We start from the raw sequence: 18504 nt of genomic DNA, 5'->3' as shown, positions 1-18504 counted from the left end.
AGCCAATGCCCAAGAGCATCAGCCAAAGCCAGAGTGGCCCTCCTGGACAGCCCTCCCTCACTGCCCACACCTCCCCCAACAACCATGCCTTCTCCCTTTGCTCGTTGAGATTCCGTCCTCAGAGGAAACACCATATGGACATCCAGGCTTGCATGCAATTGAACTTTATTGAGTTTAAATAGGGAAAGGTGGTTATGCCAAAAGGAGGTAAGCAGGATAGGGAGCAGCAGGAGCAGCCAAGAATGTGTCTCTTTGACCACTGCAGAGTTTTCCTGGGACACGTGTCTGCTGTCCCCAGAGAAGGAGAGGGTGCAGCAGAAGCCCCTTTGGCTGACTGGAGGGCTGTCATGGCCAGTAGAGCAGAAGACAACAGAGAAAGAGGAGAGAGCGGAAGACAGGCAAGTTAGACATGGACTGTATTTTCATGGAGCCCAGGCGAGCCCCTTTCCTGATCTCCTATTGCCAGGGGAGCCTTGGAACCTTAGCCTCTAGGAAATCAATGGGCTACATCTAGATCTTTAAAGTGGCATCAGCTTCTGGATTCCTGGTGGTCCTTTTCTGGTGTCACCACTCATCAGGGGCTTTAGCAGGGGGGACACCTTCTGCCACAATAGCGCGTGGAAAACCTGGAGAGGTCACAGCAGTCGGAGTTGATGGGGACTCCCTCACAGCTGAGGATGCGGCCAACGGCAGCAGAGGTGGAGGATCCCACGACGGTGTTCTGCGGGAAGGAGCTGAGGATGGGTCCGGGCAGGGACACCACCACAGGAGAGGGCTGGATGACAATGGTGGAGGGCTGGCACTGCCTGACACAGGGCTCGTTGCAGCTGTTGGCCAGCGGGGTGGGCCCGCAGGGCCGGCATGGCACGCATGGGTCGCAGCAGGACATGACTGAGGAGCTGGAGGCACCTGTGAGAGAGGCCAGGGAGGAGGCAGAGCAGCTGAGTGCATGAGGCACAGCCTGGGATTGTGCCACGAGGAGCTCTGCTCTGCCATGAGGTCTGCTGGGCTGGGACCTCAAGTGTGTGCAGGCCACAGGCACATGGCTCCTTTACCTTGCCCTGCCAAGGGCTTGCCAAGAACCAGCAGGCCCAGGAAGGCTGCTGACTACCCCATACCCCACAAACCACTGCCGACAAAGGCCAGCTTCTCTCTCAGCAAGACCTTCCTCTCCGTTCCCTTGCCTTCCCTTCCCTTCCCTTCCCTTCCCTTCCCTTCCCTTCCCTTCCCTTCCCTTCCCTTCCCTTCCCTTCCCTTCCCTTCCCTTCTGTCTCCCACAAAGAGGAGCTCCAAGCCTCACAAGGTTACAGAGACAGGATCAGCTGAGACTGTCACCAAAGACAGACCTTATCTCCAAGCAGGAGGATGAGGGAAAAGGCCTTCAGACTCACCTGCTTCCTGCAAAGAAGGATGGAGAGAAGTGGATGAGAGAGCCTGCATTGGAGCTGCCTTTTATACTGGTCCTGCACTGCCCCCAGGTCACAGGCCTGCTTGACAGAGGTGACAATTTTCTGACAAGCTCCTCTCCAATGCAAAACACCCACTTAATGATATGGGCTGTGTTTTTGTTTCCTACATTGCTGTCTTTTTGTCTTTTCATTTCCTGCTTTAAGCCGTGTCCGTGCTGCTATGAAGTTTTGTTCTGAATGCTCGGATGAACTCGGAGGACTTCCAGGCAGGAACAGGTGAGTGTGCTTGGAAGAGTCAGCTCAATGGCAGAGGCACGGAGGCATGCGGGCAGGGGATGTTGGCCTGAGTCATTCGTGTGGGTTTTCTTGTGGCCCCGTTGGCCGGAAGGGGCCTGATTCCAGCAATTCTTGACCGGACACCCTGTTGGGCACCATCGCATGCACAAAGCAGGTTTCAGGAGGAGTCCTTGCCCTTGCTGCTTGACCCTTGTTCGTGCTGTGTGGCTGCCAGCATTTCCCTCGGTGAGTTCTTACGGGCAAGTTCTTTTCTTGTGTGCCTTGTGTACATGCAGCATTTGTGTGAGTGCATCTGGCTGCACAGGTTTGTGCATGATTCCTCGCAGACGTGCATGAGCAGGGGCATGTCTGCCTCTCCTTGTGTGGGCCTCACTACGAGGGGTATTCATGCTGTTCCTAGCAAGGCTACTCTCCCTTGTTTAGTGCACAAAGGTTGCAGAGCCTGGTAGACATCAGACTGTGCTTCTTCAGGCAGAACACATCTACTGTGTCCTGTACAAGGAGGTCCCAGGGGTCACGTTGGCTTTAGGTACAGGAGGGAGTAACACTGAGAAATCCTGCCCTCCTCATGCTGACCATCCCCCAGGGTCTCTGCCTTCAGGCCAGTGTTGATGATATCGGGCATGGAATGCAGGCCCCTCATGCCTGGTCAATGTCAAGGGCACCCCTGTACCTCATCGACCTGGCACTGAGTTTCCAAGACCAAGCTATGCAGTGCTGGGCCATCTGTCCTGGTGCTTCTGCCTGTGAGAGAAAGAAGAGCCCTGCTGGGTTGTGCAGGAAGAACCAAAGAGCTGCTGCCTCCTTTGGTGTTCAGCCACCAGCATCTTCCTGGCACTGCCTGAAATATGAGCGCCCAGCAGCAGCTGCAGTGGGAGGCCAGGGACATCCAGTTCAACCCCCAGGACTTGCTGCTAGTCCCCAGGGAGCACCAGGAAGAGACCCTCTTTGTGGCAGGGACTGCAGCGGGGGCGGTGTGTGCCTGGGCAGTGCTCTGCTCTGGGCACAGCAGCAACGCCAGAGGCTGCCCGACCCGAGCAGGGCAGCGTGTTGTAGCCGGGGCGGTGGGCGCAGGCTGGGGGCGGCAGCAGAGGAGGCAGCTGCAGCCGCGGGCACCCAGAGGCCAGTCCTGCTCCCTGCAAAGGGGCTGGAGCCGCCGGGGCAGTGGGGCCAGGGTCCCAGACAGTGCTCGCCCCACTGAGCACAGACCCAGCCTTCCCGCTCCAACTGCTTCTCTTCTGCTCCTACTGGGCCTTCCAACCCTCTCTTCATCTCCCCTCGGCTTCTGATCCCTTGCCCACATTTTCCTCACTGCCTCCTTCACCTTCCACTGTTGTCTCCTGCTAGGACAGTCTGGGACTGTCAGTGATTCTGTGACAAGCGGGGAGGGGGTGATGTGGAGGGTGAAGTGGACAGTGTCTAGGTGTCCTGGAGGAGTTTCCCCTGAGGAGGTTTCTCTGCATCAGAGAAATGAGCAAGAAGCCCCTGTGGGTTATTGAGCTGTACACCTGGGTGCAGGCCCCTTGGCTGGTGCCTGTTTTCATCTACTTCCCAACAGTCTGCAGGGCCAAGGTGAGTGACCACATACGTGCAAGGATTCTTTCTTCATCCTGTGCAGAATTGGGTGCTGGCCCCAGTGTTTGGTTGGGTACTAGATACCAGCACATACCAGGGACACTTCTCCCTTGCTGGAAAGTGGTTTGGATGGTTGCTGTTGGAAGCCTCTTTGGGGGCCTTTTCATTGACGACAGCTGGCCTGAACTTTCTGTTAAGCTCCTGTCAAAATTCTAGCTCTGGCCTTCAGTGTTCAGGCCTTAGTAAGCTGATTTAGAGCCTGGGGCAGAGGAAGTTCAAACACTCCAAGGATGGTGGAGGTGATTGAGACACTTGCCCATCACCCCTACATATCCTTGCCACAGAAATCTCAGCTCTACCACGCAGCTCTGCTGTCCACTACATACTAAGCAATTTCATGCACTCACTGTCCATACAAACACTGCCCAGCTCCTTCCAGGCAATCCCACTACAGCTCTGCACTTGCCCTTGCTCATCTCCCAAAACTCAGCATTCCCAAAAGTGCAGGGTCCCAACTAGCTCTTGCCATTCCAGGAAGAGCTGTTCCCAGGCAGCAGAGGAAAGAGAGGCTAGAGTGGTAGAAATCACAGTGACAGCTGCTCCTAGGAGGAATAGCAGCATCTCAGGGGAAGGGGAGGAAAACCCAGTGGGGGAACCCCCTGAACTCCCCAAAAGACCAAGCAGTGGTGTGCAGGAGAACACACAGTTCCAGGTGGGGAGCTGAGGGCTCCACTGGGGCAACAGCCCTGCAACACTCACCTCCTACCTTGGGGAACCTGCAGCTTCCTTCATGCCATCATGAAGACATGGAGTGGGCTGCTGCCTGGGGAGCAACACGGGTCCCTGCCAGAAGAGGGAGAACTGCAGACAGCACATTTCAGGCATGCTAAGAACAACCCTGTTGTCTTCCCTTCCCTTCTGTGTTCCCCTCACAGGGTCCTTTCCGTCAGCTCAGCTCTCTTGCAGCTGGGAGGTGCTTTTCTGACTGTCTCTCACACAAACAGCAGGCTCCGTCTCAGCATGTGCCTCAGATACCTCATCCTCACTGCCCTCCTGGGGACATGGCTAGGTAAGGAATCTTTATTTACTCTTAGTGTAGTCCCTGTTTTTCCTCAGGAAATGCTGCCCTCCTCACCAGCTCTCTCTGTGGGGAAGCATCAGATCCCATGTGCTCTGCTCTGTGGGGAAGGATCAGATCCCATAGGTGTTTTGCACCTGTGTTCGGGAGATGCTGTCAGTGATGGAAAGGAAAATATGAGAGACCAAAGAAACACCCCATCCTCTGATCACCTCAAACCCCTTCTCCAACTTTCCTTTCCCCAAACATCTGTCTCTGCCTCTCTCTTCTGATAAATCCAAGCCCCTGTGTTTCAAACAGGTGTCACTGCAGCAGCTCTCTGCTCTCTGCATTCCCACATTCCTACCTTGCAACCCAGCTGCAGGACTTATTAATGGAGTTGACGGAGTCCCTGGCAAGCTCTTATCCCACTGAGGTTACTGTGGTGTCCCAGTCTCTGTGCTGGCTGGCACATGCAATGCAGCATATCCTGCCCATCCAAACCTTTTCTGCATGTCAGCAGGGACAGGCCCGGACCCCTGTGCAGCAGGAGCCTGAGGAGCAGGGCCACAGCAGAGATCTCTCACGGGAGCATCCTATCGGTGACAGGGAAGGGATTATCCTTGCACTCAAGCAAGAAGGCCAAGCTCCTGCCCAAAACTGTACTCACTGCATTGCTGCACAGGAGGGGAGAAGGGGTCGTCTTCCAAAGGGCATTGCATCCCCAAGCCTTTACCCTCCCAATCCCTGACTCCTGACTTTCTTCCAGATGCCATGGGCCAGACCACCGTGACTCAGAAAGACGGTCTAGTCACAGTGGAGGAGAGAGGCACTTTCCAGACCACCTGCAACTATCAGACCTCTTACTTTTATGGCTTGTCCTGGTACCAGCAGAGGAGAGGTCAAGCTCCACAGCTGATCTTAAATCAGGCAACAGCTGGTCTCAAGGAGAGTGGCCGATTCACTGCATTGCTGAACACCACAGGGAAATCGAGTGTGCTGCGGCTGGAGGAAGTCCAGGTCTCTGACACTGCCTTGTACCTCTGTGCTGTGCAAGACACCCTGGTGCAGGAAGCTTCCTTGGCTGTGCAAAAACCTGAGGTGGGGAGGAGGGTGGAGGTGCCTTTGGGCAAGGCTGGACTGCAAGGAGCAGGCCCTTCAGTTCTCCCTTAACAGCAGCATTTACCCTTTGCACCCAGGAATCAGCGTGCCACAAACCTCTATCAGAAAATGACTGAAAATGGTGACCTTGGCCTCATGGGAAGGAGAAGTTGAAGAAGCCTCCGCCATGGAAGGCTTTTCCCTCTGCACCCTGGATGGGACCACACTTGCTGTGAGCTGAACAGAGAGCATATGGACTCTTCTGATCTGCACTACATGATCTCCAGAGGGCCCTTCCTACCTCAGCCCTTCTGCAATTCTGTGATGGGATCTCTCAGCAGAGCACCAGGGCTGGAAGGAATCACTCTGGATCACATCCAAGTCTTGCAGTCCCTTTCCAGATCACTTGTTCCTTGTCTGTACAGAACATTTGGCCACAGCAGCAGCAGGATGCACTTCCCCAGGCTGGGTGTTCCCGAAGGCCCTCAGGGATGGTGGCACTGCTTGAGCAGGAGCCAGGACTGTGATTCGGGAGTCAGGGGAGTCTCTTTGGTGAGGAGGAGCACTGGACAGCGTCCAAGGTTTCCTGAGGCATTTGCCTCCCCCACTGACAATCAACTTGCATGTGGAGCACTGTGTGTGGGATGGCATGAGGATGGGGTTTATCCTTGCTTTGGATGGCATTCTCTCTTGCATATAGTGCCTCTAGATGTGGCAGTACATATAATGACACATATATATGTGGCACATATAGTGGCATATATGTGGCATATATAGTGGCAGAGGCAGGAGGCAGGCATATTTCAAGCCCTGAATAATGTGTGTTTGCTATAGATGGTCTGATTGGGAAGAAGAGATGGATGTGGCCTTTTTCAGAAAGTTTGAGGAAGCACCAGATTTGTAGGCCCTCATGGAGGACTTTAACCAAGTCAACATCTGCCAGCGGATCAACACAGCAGGAAGCCACTAAGCCAGGAGGTTTCTGCAGTACACGACAATAACTTCCTAAGAGAGGTGATGCAGGAGCTGACGAGGAGAGGACAGACTCCTGCTTACAAAGAAGGAAGAACTGCTGGGAAATGTGCAAGCTGGGGGCAGCTTTGGCGGGTGCCACTGCGAGATAGTGGAGTTCACAAGCTGAGAGGAGGAAAGAGGGAAAAAAGCTGAGTCAGAACTGTTGACCCCAGGAGAACAGAATTCAGTCTGCTCGGAGAATTGCTTGAACTCCAGCTCCAACTGAACTCCGCCCCAGGCTGGGGGCGGCAGCAGAGGAGGCAGCCGGAGCCGCGGGCACCCAGAGGCCAGTCCTGCTCCCTGCAGAGGGGCTGGAGTCGCCGGAGCATTGAGGCCAGGGCCCCAGCCGGTGCTTGCCCCACTGAGCACGGACCCAGCTCTCCCGCTCCAACCGCTTCTCTCCTGCTGCTGCTGCTGGGCCCTCCAACCCTCTCTTCATCTCCCCTCAGCTTCTGATCCCTTGCCCACATTTTCCTCACTGCCTCCTTCAGCTTCCACTGTTGTCTCCTGCTGGGACAGTCTGGGACTGTCAGTGATTCTGTGACAAGTGGGGAGGGGGCGATGTGGAGGGTGAAGTGGACAGTGTCTAGGTGTCCTGGAGGAATTTCCCCTGAAGAGGCTTCTCTACACTGGAGAAAAAAGCAACAAGCCCCTGTGGGTTATTGTGCTGTACACCTGGGTGCAGGCCCCTCGGCTGGTGCCTGATGTTCTCTACTTCCCAACAGTCTGCAGGGCCAAAGTGGGTGCCCACATATGTGCAAGGATTCTTTCTTCATCCTGTGTAGAGTTGGGTGCTGGCCCCAGTGTTTGGTTGGGTACTAGATACCAGCAGTTACGAGGGACACTTTTCCCTTGCTGGGAGGTGGTTGGGATGGTTGCTGTTGGAAGCCTCTTTGGGGGCCTTTTGATTGACCACAGCTGGCCTGAACATTCTGTTAAGCTCCTGTCAAAATTCTGGCTCTGGCCTTCAGTGTTCAGACCTTGGTCAGCTGATTTGGAGCCTGGGGCAGAGGAGGTTAAAACACTCCAAAGATGGTGGAGGTGATTGAGGCACTCGGCCATCACCTCTCTAGACATCCTTGCCATAGAAATCTCAGCTCTACCACGCAGCTCTGCTGTACACTACACACTAAGCAACTTCATGCACTCACTGTCCATACAAACACAAGGCCACACTGACAGCTTCTCTAGCTGCCTGCATTTGCCTGCCCAGCTCCTTCCAGGCAATCCCACTACAGCTCTGCACTTGCCCTCGCTCATCTCCCAAAACTCACCCTTCCCACAAGTGCAGGGTCCCAACTAGCTCTGGCCGTTCCAGGAAGAGCTGTTCCCAGGCAGCAGAGGAAAGAGAGGCTAGAGAGGTAGAAATCACAGTGACAGCTGCTCCTAGGAAGAATAGCAGCATCTCAGGGGAAGGGGAGGAAATCCCAGTGGGGGAGCCCCCTGAACTCCCAAAAGGACCAAGCAGGGGTGTGCAGGAGAACACACATTTCCAGCTAGGGAGCTGAGGGCTCCACTGGGACAACAGCCCTGCAACACTCAACTCCTACCTTGGGGAACTTGCAGCTTCCTTCATGCCATCATGAAGACATGGAGTGGGCTGCTGCCTGGGGAGCAACACGGGTCCCTGCCAGAAGAGGGAGAACTGCAGACAGCACATTTCAGGCATGCTAAGAACAACCCTGTTGTCTTCCCTTCCCTTCTGTGTTCCCCTCACAGGGTCCTTTCCGTCAGCTCAGCTCTCTTGCAGCTGGCAGGTGCTTTTCTGACTGTCTCTCACACAAACAGCAGGCTCTGTGTCAGCATGTACCTCAGATACCTCGTCCTCGCTGACCTTCTGGGGTCATGGCTAGGTAAGGAGTCTTCATTTACTCTTAGTGTAGTCCCTGTTTTTCCTCAGGAAACACTGCCCTCCTCACCAGCTGTGTGAAGGGCTCTGCTCTGTGGGGAAGGATCAAATCCCATAGGTGTTTTGCACCTGTGTTCGGGAGATGCTGTCAGTGATGGAAAGGAAAATATGAGAGAGCAAAGAAACACCCCATCCTCTGATCACCTCAGACCCGCTTCTCCAGCTTTCATTTTCGCAGCCATCCCTCTCTCTGCCTCTCTCTTCTGATGCATCCAAGCCCCTGTGTTTCACACAGGTGTCACTGCAGCAGCTCTCTGCTCTCTGCATTCCCACCTTCCTACCTTGCAACCCGGCTACAGGACTTGTTCATGGAGTTGATGGAGCCCTTGGCAAGCTCCTATCCCACTGAGGTTACTGTGGTGTCCCAGTCTCTGTGCTGGCTGGCACATGCAATGCAGCATATCTTGCCCATCCAAACCTTTTCTGCATGTCAGCAGGTACAGGCTCTGACCCCTGTGCAGCAGGAGCCTGAGGAGCAGGGCCAGGGCAGAGATAAGTCTCGATGGAAGTGAGATGGAAGGGCGATGGAAGTCTGGAACAGGCTTTCCAGAGACAAGGACTCTTCATCCTTGGAGATATTCCACAGACATCTAAATGACAATCTGGGCAGCCTGCTCTAGTGACAACTGTGGCCCTGCTTGACAGAAGGTTCAACTAGATGATCTTCAGAGGTGCCTTCCAGTCTCAACCGTTCTGTTCTACTGGGGATCACATGGATTCCCTTTAGTGTTAATGTAAACAAAAAGGAACTTTAGGAACATGATTCATCTTGCTCTGAAACTCAAGGGCTAGGAAAAGTAAAAGAAAGTGCCTTTTGGAAGTGCTAATCTTCTTCCACTGAGTGTAAAGGCAGACCTGTTACCCAGCTGTGATTTCAGAACTCTGCCACTTAGTGAAAGCAATCTGCCTTCTGGTGACTGCAAGATACCTCTAAGTGATTCCACAACAAAACCAAAAATGCATGCAAAGACGGTCTGCTTAAAACTGGTGTGGAACTGTAGGTGTGGAAATACCCTGACTCACCCAGCAGCAAGCATGGGGTTTGGAGGATGTTTAATGAAAAATAATAAATACACTCAGAAAATGGAGGTGGGCTGGAAATGAGAATGTAAACTTTGTTGATAGTCTTATGCCAGGAATAATAGCTACTGCCAGACATAGCAGCCATGCTCAAACACCTGTGTCTAAGGATGATCAAATGGAAGAGCCACAAGAAGGTGGCATAGATACACCCAGATAGTAACAGGTGAAAAGGGAGACTATATGTCCACTTCCCTAAGGCAAGGATCTACGTATTGGAAATATTTGAAGGGTTTGCATGAATCCCTGGCAAAGTTAAGCCTTTAGGATCTTGAATCACAAATCACCAGAGGACCATTCCCCTGGCTGTGTGAGGGAGTGGGGTTTGGATGGGATTCATGGTCCTTCTCAGGGATGACCTTTGGAGCGCTATGAAGCGCTCTAGATTTATGCCTAGTGCACAGATGGTGGTGGGCACACTGGAATCAAACTCTACATCAGGCTTTACCCTGACCATCTGAAAGGATAGAAGATGATGGAGCTGAACTCGTGCTGGATCCGCTGGTTTCTTGACACCTTGTGGTGCCCAGCTGAATGTACAGCGAAGGAGGAACTTGCTGGGGCAGGAGGCAGAGGGGAATGAATCTGTTGCTCACATCAAGGCCTTTTGAGAAGCTCCTTCACTTCTTCTGGAAAGCCTTCTGCAGAGCTTGTGCCACTTCTCTGTTTCTGAGTGTGTAGATGAAGGGGTTCAACAAGGGAGTTACAACGGTGTTAAAGGTGTTAACAAGTTTGTTCACATCCAAGGAGTTCTGGGCTGATGGTTTGACATACAGAAATATGGTGGAGCCATACCATATTGTAACAACCATGAGATGGGCAGAGCAGGTGGAAAAAGCTTTCTTGCGGCCCTGGGCTGTTTGGATTCTCAGGATGGCCAAGATGATCTACATGTAGGAGACCAGGGTAACCACACAGGAGAACACTACAACAAGGATGGAAATGAGGAAGGTGGCCAGCTCCACAGGCCACGTGTCCGTGCAGGCAAGGGCAAGGCAGGAGTCTATATCACAAAGAAAATGATTGATGACTTTTGGTCCACAGAATGTCAGCCTGGCTGTAAGAAAAGCCAGCAGTGAGATGGCCAGAAAGCCTCCCAGCCACGAGCCAAGGGCCAGCTTAGTGGAGAAGACATTGTCCATTAGGGAGTTGTATCTCAAAGGGTGACATATGGCTAAATAGCGGTCATAAGCCATGACAGCCAGGAGAAAACATTCAGTGGAGCCTAGGGACAGAAGAAAGAACAACTGAAGGATGCAAACTCTGAAGGAGATGGTCTGGCTAGTCCCCAGCATAACTCCCATAGCTTTGGGCACAATGCCTGTTATGTACCAGATCTCCAGAAAGGAGAGATTGCAGAGGAAAAAGTACATTGGGGTATGAAGGTTCCTGTTTGCCCTCACAAGGGCTATGATGGATGCATTGCCTGTTACTGTTAGGGAATACATCAGCCCAAATAGCACTGCAAGGGACACGCGAAAATGCCATGTGCCTGGGAAACCCAGAAGGGTGAATTCTTGCACAGTTGTCTTGTTTTCCACATCCCTCCAAGTATAGAGATCCATCTGTCAAGACAGAAAAGATGACAGTGTGATAGTCTGAATGGCCAGCCTGAGCCTACTGGTAGCTAAACAGGCTACCAGGGATTGTACATGATCACTCCACTTCATTCCTCTGCTCCCGAACGCCTCCTCCCCCCCAAAAAACACCATAAAAACATCTTCTCAAGAGCAGGGAAAAGTTCTACCTGTGCTACCTGCTGCCTGAGATAGAGACTGAAGTACCTTAGGGAGGGTTTTGTTTACCTTGATTTAAAGGCATCAGCTAAACCATGTCTATGTTTGGACAGTTGAATATGACTCTGAAGACCAGGTACCGCAGTCATTGGAACGTGGAGAATTCTTTATGTGACCAAGTGCAAGGGTCTTCTATAGAACATGGTGGTGATAATGGCTTGTTTTGTGAGATGAAAATCCCTTTCCTTCAGGGAAGGGCAAAAGACAGCCTGAGAGTCTTCACCTCCATGCAAGGCTGTAGCACAGAGGAAGGGAAGAGCATAGCTACACTCCTCAGAATGAATGGAAGACCGAGTTACAAATTCAGCAAATACAACTGAGATACTCAGAAGATGACACTGGAGGAGATTTTCTCATCTCTTTTAGGTCACTTGATCACAGGGACTTCAGACTGAGGTGGCAGTGGCACAGGACTACAGACTAGAAGGACAGGTGTTATTTAAGAAGTCCTGGTCTCATGAATTCCCCTTCTTCCAAGGTCTCACAGCTGGACGCTTCCAGAGTTACCTCTATTACCTCCATAGATCTGCTTTGCAATATAGTTCATCAGGGTAGGACTCAGCTCCAGAATTTTGCCGTGTGAAAGCCACAGGAGGAATTTAGGATGACCATATTAAAATAGGGCTTATCAGAGAGGGCTAAAAGCACGCCAGAAGTGCCAATATCTCCCTGGGTATATATACTGTGAGGAAAGGAGTCTAGCAACCAGCTCATGTGGACAAGTCAGATGTTCCAACATCGGCAGAGGCATCCATGGGTCACCTTCTGCAGGTCAAACTCACTAAGCTGAATCCTACCCAGTGCAACTGTGTTGGGAAGCCGGCTGATCTGAGGGGTTTCATCTACTTCCTCCTTAAGTTTCTCCCCAAAAGAAGTGAATACCGTTGTGACTCACCTCAAAATCTATGAATTTGCCTGATGCTGATTCCTTCCCTTCCACCCATTGGGCAGTGGCAGCTTGCATTCCTGCTTTTCCTTCCCCTCACAGCCACCACTTTACCTCTGCAAAGGGGCATTAGCGTGCCCACACACACAGTAAATTAGCTCCACTTTGCCTCCAGGTAATGACAGCATGCAGCAGAGAAGAACAGGACAAAAAAATCTTCACAGCTAAAAGACTGGGAGAAAAAATGCTAAAGGAGTTCTCAGCAGGAAAAATAATAATAATAAAAAAAAGAAACTGTCTTTTTATTATTATAAAGAACATATAGAATGCCCCCAGCATCCATAGCATAAGAACGTCCCCACGCTCACCTTGTTCACGCACTGAAGCTCTAACTGGCTGTGCAAAGGAGCCTGTTTTGAATTTTTCCTCCGTGTGCCACAGGGGGTTTGATCTCTTGGGGTTTGCACAACTTGTTGAAATTGGATAGTGCTCTCTCTTCACAGAGGCTAATTAAAGAACAGGAATGCAATTCTCTCAAGGGGCTGACATTTTTTTTCCCCATGTATCCACCATGGAATGTGAGCCTTGGCAGAAACTCAAAGTTTTTTTGTGTGGCAATTTCTTGTCATGCGGATGCCTGAAATAGCCACATCTCAAAGGATGGGCAGCGTTGGCTAGAAAGGCAGGATTCCCCTATGTCCTTTCAGCTGTCACAACATCTAACAGCAGCCTAAGTCTTCCGTCTTCATCTAAGTGGAGATGTGAGCTCTAAGCACACAAGACTTGACTATAGGCTATTGATCTCCCCTGCCTGCAGAGCAAGTGTCTCCACTCAGTCACTTGCAGCAATACTTAGGAGAGACTAACAACTGACTCAAAAACAAACAAACAAACAAAAAGGCAAGAAAACAACTAAACAAAAAGCACATTAGACATCCGGAGTTAGCAGAGAAGATTGGCATTCAAAAGAAGCTAAATTCCTTGCCCAAGGCTCCCACAGAGAGATGTTGTAAAATGACAGAAACCACAGAGAGATGTAAATCACAGAGTCATCTTCTGCAATTCCTATGTCATGTTTAAGGGCTTGGTTAAGGTTAAGGAAAGAGTGCTGCCCATGGGGCATGGGGCAGGCATAGGCAATTGGAGCAACCTGCCCGACACCTGCACACAAAATCCCTCTGCCTGCTGCTACTCTCTCTCTGGAATACTTTAGACATGCGTATGAGGTTCAGCTATGGTAGGTGGAGGTGCTTGTACAGGGCCCTACAGCAGCTGATGGGTTCGCTCCCATTATGTGATGAAGTGAGCCATGCACACAGGGCACATGGCTCCATAACAGGTTCAGAGGACATTCTGCTCGCCTGACCTTTACCAACATCTTCAACACTCTCTCCCACAGCATCCTTATAGCCAACCTATGAAGATAAAATAGGAAAAGTGGAGATCAGGGTGGGTGAAATATGTATGGGATGTCTGGCCTTTGAAGGATGTGATCAGAAGTGTCTACTCCATCTTCTAGGAAAGCATCTTGATCAGCTCAATTTGTGACTTGAGTGCTGCATTTTTACTAAGACTGCAAGTAGTTATTTTTGGAGGGGGGAGAGAGGGAGAGGAATATAGTGTCATGTGGTAGGTGCACTCCACCTCTGCTTTTGCTGGAAATCAGTGAAACAGATAACTAGTGTTCGCAAGCAACTATGATCAGTTGTGAGGTCTTGAGACCTGTGTGTCTCGTGGAAGCTGCAACATTAATGTGACATAGCACATGCTTCTCTAAATGCAATATGTGCACAGGAACCTCAAGCTTGGACACCTGCTGTATGCTGAAAATATCTTTTGGCTTGGCATTCCTTACAATAGAAGAGTTTCTTCTCATTCTGACATCCAAGCTCACTAAATAAATTCCCTCTGCTTGTCTGTTTTAATAAAGAATATTTTATAGTATCTACCTTTGCATGCCTTTGCATGTCAAATCCCTTTGTTGACCAAATATGGGACTCAGATTGGATCCAGCTGCACACAGGCACCGTTCAGGAGGAGTAGAGGAAGACAGAGGGTTCTTTTGGAATTTCAGGACTCAACGAGTTCTCCTAAGTAACGCCTTAGATATAAACCATTGACTAAATCTGGGACTAAGGTTAATTCAACGCTAGTGGAACTGACTTGAAAACCATGCCGGAATGGGAGGGCTGCCGAACCACCATCTTCCTAGATTCCACCAGCAGCGGTGATACAGTCATCCTCTGCAAGTCCTCGTGTGCAGTCCTGGTTGAGGGAACTCGGCTCGGCCAAGAACTCCTACCCCGAGCAGGAGAGCGAGAGCGAGAGCGGGGCTGGCGCCGGGCCAGGGCGCAGCCCCGGGGCGGAGCTGGCGGCGGCGGCCGAGAGGAGGCGGCGGCGCCGCAGCAGAGTCGCTGCTGGCGGGGGGCAGCGCGGCGCGGCGCGATGCGGCGGGGCCGGGGCGCGGGGCTGGCGGCGCTGGCCGCGCTGCTGCTGGGTGCGCGGAGCTGCCGCCGGCGGGGGCGGCCTGGGGGGAGCCGGGGCTGTGGCCGGGGGCTTCTCCGCGGGGACAGCGCTGGGCCTTTTGATCTTGCTTTTTAAGGGGGTGTTTCAGCCTCTCTAGTTTATCTACCACCTCCCTTTCTCTTTTTCAGCTGTGCTAATCTCTCATTCTATATCTCGATGCTTTGCCCTGTGCCTTCAGCATTTCTTGCCTGAAATTTGATTACCCTGAAATCTGATGGCCTTCACTTACATCATACCTTGTCTCTCCTGTCTTCTTTCCCTGATTTCATCCATCCATTCACATGCCTGACTTTAAAACTCATCCACTCATGTATCCACGCAAACTTCTTCTGAAGTCTGATGAAGACGTCATTCTCCACCACAGACACTGGCTCCATGTCCCCATCTGTCCCTTTAGCCTCCCTCGGCGTTGCCCTATTCTCACAAAAGCTCCTGTAGAACCAGCTGTTGGAGCTAGGAAGAAAGTGATTTTCAGTATTTTTATCTTCTTCCTCCACAGCGGCTGCTGGCAAAGCCCAGATCCAGCAGGAGCCGTCCGCAGAGACCACCGAGGGCAAAGCCATCAACATCACCTGCTCACACCCCAACATACAGACCAGCGAGTCCATCTACTGGTACCGGCAGCTCCCAGGACAAGGTCCCGCGTTCATCGCACTAATTGTCAAAGACTCCAAGGCCGTGTCGGAGCCGGCGGGGACCCTGCTCGTGGGCGCAGAGCGCCGCTCCAGCGCCCTGCAGCTCTCCCGGCCCCGGCGGCGGGACGCGGCGGTCTATTACTGCGCGCTGGGAGCCCCGGCGGGACCGGCCGGGGCTGCGGCCGGGCAGGAACCGGCGCGGGGGCGGGGCGGGCGCGGGGGCGGCTGCTGGGGTCGGTGCCGGCGGCTGCCGCCGGGGGGCGCTGTGGCTGCGCGCGCCGGGGCCGCCTCTCCTCGCCTCGCTTCGCCTCTCAGCAGTGGGCAGGGAGCTCCTGTGCCCGTGTAACACAGACAAACATAACCCACCCTGTTGGCGTCAGGGGAGGAAACAGAGCCTATCTGGAGATGTCCTGGCATCATCCGCTGCCCTGCTAGCCTCATGGACAAGGCACAGACACACAAAAATGACCCGCTCTATCCAGTCATGTGTCCACACCTGTGGACCTTGCCCTTTTCTCTACTGCACAATGCTCTTTCAGCTTTTCCTCATGCTCCAGGTTGTAGCGTCCTTCAGCATCGGTTACCCCCAGTAATGGAATATCAAGTCATGTTGTCTGAACTGCCTCCTGGAGCTACCTGGTGGCAACATTTATTGCTCCACACTGGTCCACCCTGCACGTGTCTACCAAAGTGCCTAGTGAAGTGTCCAGGGGCTGCGTGTGCCCTTCTGCTGACCAGAGCTCTCCAGTCAGGTCCAGGAGGGAGCATTGCACCAAGGTCCCCCGGGTGCTGTGTCTGGGATCAGCGGGGTTTTATTGGTCAAGGCTAGAGCTACAGGCAGACACCGGAAAGTCACACTAGTTTGGGAGGATGAAGACACTGGAGCTACGGTCACAGCCCCTGGAGTGGCGGCCAGCACGTGGCCATGTTCTGTTTCCCCCAGGGGAAGAGAGTGATCTGTCCCCATGCACTGTTCCTCCTGGTGAGAACCGATGCCCAGGCCCCAGTGCATTCTTCCCTGAACACTGCACCCAAGTGCAACAAGGAGCTTGCATGAGGTGCTGCACGCATTGTGGAGGCAGCATAGGGGACCTGCAGGCAAGAACTCTGCTCTTGCGAGTAGAGCATCTTCCCTCATTCTGGTGATGGATGGTAGAGTGAGTGTCTGCCAACAAGGCTCTTTCTCCCACTATCCTCACTAGCCTCATGACAAGCTCCACAGCCACAGATGGGTTTCTGAGCAGAGACTGAGCACAGGCAGTACTGAGGGCCACTGGCTCTGCAGTAGCCACAGAGGTTTTCATCAACTCCCAGGGTCAGTGCCTGAAAGGGGCCAATGAAATGTGTCTGCCCCTGCCATTTCTTTGGGAAAGGAGAAGATCACACCGTTTGCTGACCTGAATTGCCCACCTGCCTCAGCCCACACCAGCAATGCCTTTTCCCCCTACAGCTTGAGGCACTGTCCTCAGAGGAAACACCACATGGACACCCAGGCTTGGATGCAACAGAACTTTATCGAGTCTAAAAAGGGAAATGTGCTTGCTCTAAGTTGTGGTCCCCATGACAGGGAGCACCAGGAGCAGCCAAGAATGTGCATCCTGTCACCAGGGCAGAGATTTCTCAAGACATGTGTCTGCTGCGCCCACAGAAGGAGAGGGTGGAGCAGGTGCAACCTTGAATGGCTTCAGGGGGTGTCATGGCCAGGGGACCAGAAGCCAACACGGAAAAAGTAGGGAAAGGGAGAAAAGGAATTTCAGAAATGGGTTTCTGGGAGCCCAGCCTTGTTCCTTTGGTGCCCTCCTTTTGCAAGGGGACATGGGGATTCTCAGCCTCTAGGAAATTAATGGCCTGCAAACTAGTCCTAAGACTGTCATCAACTTATGGATTCCTGGTGGTCCTTCTCCAGTGCCATCATCAGTGGCTTTAGCAGGGGGGACACCTTCTGCCGCAGTAGAGGCTGGAAAACCTGGAGAGGTCACAGCAGTCAGAGTTGATGGGGACTCCCTCACAGCTGAGGATGCGGCCACCGGCAGCAGAGGTGGAGGATCCTACGACGGTGTTCTGCGGGAAGGAGCTGAGGATGGGTCCGGGCAGGGCAACCAGCATGGGAGGGGGATCAATGACGACAGTGGAGGCCTGGCACTGCCTGACACAGGGCTCGTTGCAGCTGTTGGCCAGCGGGGTGGGCCCGCAGGGCCGGCATGGCACGCACGGTTTGTAGCAGGACATGGGTGGGCTCTGGATGTGCCGCTGGGAGAGAGGACAGGGAGGGAGCAGAGCAGGGGGGTGTGTGAGCAGCATCCTGTCTCCTGCCGGGAAGGAGCCAAGGCAGCTGCTGGGCTGCGAGTGTCAGTCTCTGCAGGGAGACGCACAGGCTGCTTCTCCTTGCCCTTGGCCTGCCAGGGTCCTGCACAGAGCGTGAATGCCCAGGGAAGGTCCTGCATTGCCCATAACCAGGAGTCACCTTAGTCCAGCCCCAGGCTCTCTCTGAGCTAGACCTTTCTTCCCCCTTCTCTCTCCCACAACCAGCAGCTCCAAGACCCAGCCTGCAATGAGGGAGCAGGTCTTGCCTGAGACCAGCCACAGGAGAAGGAGGAGGACAAAGGGTTTCCCACTCACCTCGCTCACACGGAGGAGGAGGTGAAGGAAGTGGATGAGACAGTGAGGGAGTTGCGCTGGCTTTTATAGTGGGCCTGCACTGCCCCAGGAACAACAGCCCCCTTAGCAGAAGTGACAATTTTCTCAGATGTTCCTAATGAACAGAAAACATCCCAGCTAATGACATGGGCTGTGCTGTTGCTTCCTCTGGGCTGCCATCTCATTTCCTTGTTTAATGCCTGCCTGGTCTCTCACAGAAGGAAACTTCTTTTGAGAGAGGGGATGGGAGCCCCAAGGATTTCCTGAGCAACAGTGTGTCAGTGTGGGCAGAAGATGTGACAACAGAGCCGGAGGAGTCCACGGTGCACAGGTGACAGCAGACACTCCTCAGGGTTGTTTGTGTCCCCATTCTCAGGAAGGGGGGCAGCTCCTCCTCACTCTGCAGTCCCCAAATGCAGCCCAAGGTCTTCCATGTGTGAGGATGGGCACATCCTTCGCGCAGCCTCCCTCCCAGCCCCCTCCAGTGGGCCCTAGTCCACACCCCAGGCTCAGGTGAGCTGCTCTGCAGAGTTTCATGTCTCTCCCTCCCAATGCAGCCTCCAGAGACATCTACTGAGCTGT

General features: G+C 53.1%; 4 pseudogenes; 1 reads left to right on the top strand and 3 right to left on the bottom strand.

Annotated features, from left to right (window-relative positions):
• Positions 1–583: 583 nt before the first annotated feature.
• LOC148591618 (feather keratin Cos1-2 pseudogene) lies at positions 584–889 on the bottom strand (annotated as a pseudogene).
• Positions 890–10062: 9173 nt separating this feature from the next.
• On the bottom strand, positions 10063–11003 carry LOC148591617 (olfactory receptor 6F1-like; annotated as a pseudogene).
• A 3566-nt stretch (positions 11004–14569) lies between these two features.
• On the top strand, positions 14570–15878 carry LOC148591616 (T cell receptor alpha variable 4 pseudogene; annotated as a pseudogene).
• Positions 15879–17208: 1330 nt separating this feature from the next.
• LOC148591615 (feather keratin Cos2-3 pseudogene) lies at positions 17209–17986 on the bottom strand (annotated as a pseudogene).
• Positions 17987–18504: the final 518 nt, after the last annotated feature.

This window comes from Tinamus guttatus, unplaced genomic scaffold, assembly GCF_059628265.1.
Source record: "Tinamus guttatus ecotype Peru unplaced genomic scaffold, ASM5962826v1 Tinamus_guttatus_pri_ptg000732l, whole genome shotgun sequence".
In the NCBI taxonomy this organism is placed as follows: domain Eukaryota; kingdom Metazoa; phylum Chordata; class Aves; order Tinamiformes; family Tinamidae; genus Tinamus; species Tinamus guttatus.
This window is presented reverse-complemented; position numbering and strand designations above follow the sequence as displayed.